Here is a 2,631-nt window from a genome sequence, read left to right as displayed (position 1 = left end):
AAAAAAAAAAAAAAAAAAAAAAAAGAGCGAGACTCCGTTAAAAAAAGAAAAATGCAGAAGGAATGAGGTAATGACATGTTATATGTTATAACATGGATGGACCTTGAAAACATTGTGCTAGGTAAAAAAAGCCAGTCAGAAAAGACCACATATTGTATGATTACATTTATATGAAATGGAGGGAAATCATAGATACATAAAGTAGATTAGTGGTTGCCAGGGGCTGGAGGGAGAGAATGGGAGGTAACTACTAATAGATATGGGTTTCTTTTTGGAGGGATGAAAACATTCTGGAATTAGTACTGATGGTTGTACTACTTTGTGAATATACCAGAAACCACTGAATTGTATGCTTTAAGAGGATGAATTTTAGTACAGGTGAGTTATGTTTCAATATAAAACCCTCAAGTGACTAATGGGAAAAAAATTCACAAGCACCCTGTCACAGAATGTCAAAAACAAGGTATCCTATCCTTAAATCATTGGCATATAGACACAAGCAAAAAAATAAAAATAAATAGAATTGACCAGAAGGCATTGCAAAGCAGTCATGGAGGAAAAATTATGTTGGGAATCCCAGTGAGCACAGAATCAGATTAGCTTCAAAACTGTGATATATCAGGCCAGGCATGGTAGCTCATGCCTGTAATTCCAGCACTTCGGGAGGCTGAGGCGAGTGGATTGCTTGAGGCCAGGAGTTCGAGACCAGCCTGGTCAACATGGTAAAACCCCATCCCTACTAAAATTACAAAAATTAGCTGGGTGTGGTGGCACATACCTGTAATCCCAGCTAAGTCGACAGGCTGAGGAACGAGAATTGCTTGAACCCAGAAGGCGGAGGTTGTAATGAGCCAAGATTGTGCCACTGTACTCCAGCCTGGGTGACAGAGTAAGGCTCTGTCTCAAAAAAAAAAAAAAGAAAAGAAAAGAAAAAAAGAAAAGAAAATGAAAAAAACAAAAATACAAACCAAAAACCAAAATATATTTGAGAAGGAATAGATAATCCAGACTGAAACAGAGGGAAATTGTGGAAGACAGGCTGAAGAAACAGAAGTGAGGCCAGAATATGGAGGACCCTGACTACCAGGCTAAGGAGTTTGGACTTTTTTCCCCCAACCGTTAATTTAAATCATTATTTTCAAAAAGATTAATTTCATGGCAATATAATTATAATTATACAAGAATGGAAAAAATGTAAAATCCTGTAAGTTTAGAGACAGTGGTTGTCTAGACATTAAGTGATGAGAACATAAAGTGTGACTGTAAGTCTAGGTGAATAAGATATTAAAAAAACAATAAAATCCAGCCTGGGCAATATAAGCAGACCTTATCTCTAAGATTTAAAAACAAAACAAAACAAACAAACAAACAAAAACCACAATGGGGAAAAGATAGTCTCTTTAATAAGTGGTGTTGGGCTGGGTACGGTGGCCTGCACCTGTAATCCCAGCACTTTGGGAGGCTGAGGTCGGGGGATCACTTGAACCCAGGAGTTCAAGACTAGCCTGGGTAACATAGCAAGACCCCATCTCTATAAAAAAATTTAAAGAAAATTAGCCAGGCATGGTGACACGCATCTGTAGTCCCAGCTACTCAGGAGGCTGAGGTGGGAGGGTTGCTTGAGTCCAGGAATTCCAGGCTGCAGCGGGCTGTGATTGCGGCACAGCACTCCAACCTGGGTGGAGACCCTGTCTCAAAAGATAAACAATAAATTGACAAGATTCATAACTTACATGTAAGAGATTTTAAAAAAGGAAAAAATTAAACACAACTCAGATTTCCAGGCTAAGTAACTAGAATCTAGTTATATATCTACTGGAATAAAATAGTTGAAGTGGAAAAATAGCTGGCTTGGGGAGATTAATAAAAGTTGGACAAACACTGGCAATCCTTCAATTTTTACTGGCATAGTCCCTGACAAAAATTTAATTTTTACCAACTTTGAAGGAATATTGAAAAAATCAAAACTAAACAAGAAGACACATTATTTACCTATAATTGCAAACCAAAAAGAAAAGTGGCAAATGGCAGCTTAGACATTCTCTGGCTAAATGTTGTAGGTAGCATATAATAGAGTGTTAAAGCAGAAACGTGTCTTGCCTATAGACTGGACCTTTCTAGATATAAAGTAAGAGAAGTATCAAGTTTTTTTTTTTTGAGACAGAGTCTGGCTCTGTCGCCAGTCTGGAGTGCAGTGGCGTGATCTCAGCTCACTGCAACCTCTGCCTCCCGGGTTCAAGCGATTCTTCTGCCTCAGCCTCCTGAGTAGCTGGGATTACAGGGCCGCGTTTGGCTAATTTTTTTTAGTATTTTTAGTAGAGACGGGGTTTCACCATGTTGGCCAGGCTGGTCTCGATCTCCTGACCTCGTGATCCACTTGCCTCGGCATCCCAAAGTGCTGGGATTACAGGCGAGATGTATCAAGTTTCTTCTTTTGTTTTTTTTTTTTGGAACAGAGTCTGGCTCTGTCGCCCAGGCTGGAGTGCAGTGGCGCGACCTTGGCTCACTGCAAGCTCCGCCTCCTGGGTTTACGCCATTGTCCTGCTTCAGCCTCCCGAGTAGCTGGGACTACAGGCACCCGCCACCATGCCCGGCTAAATTTTTGTATTTTTAGTAGAGACAGGGTTTCAC

The 2,631-nt window shown here is 40.3% G+C and overlaps 1 protein-coding gene across 1 annotated transcript in view; it reads right to left on the bottom strand.

Moving 5' to 3' along the window:
• UPF3B (UPF3 regulator of nonsense transcripts homolog B (yeast)) overlaps positions 1–2,631 on the bottom strand; it is a 21,318-nt gene that overhangs the window by 16,180 nt on the left and 2,507 nt on the right. The gene's annotated exons all lie outside the window — the stretch shown is intronic.

This window comes from Colobus angolensis, unplaced genomic scaffold (assembly GCF_000951035.1).
Source record: "Colobus angolensis palliatus isolate OR3802 unplaced genomic scaffold, Cang.pa_1.0 Scaffold282, whole genome shotgun sequence".
Classification (NCBI taxonomy): Eukaryota; Metazoa; Chordata; class Mammalia; order Primates; family Cercopithecidae; genus Colobus; species Colobus angolensis.
The sequence above is the reverse complement of the archived record's forward strand: the minus strand, read 5'-3'. Positions and strand labels throughout refer to the sequence as shown.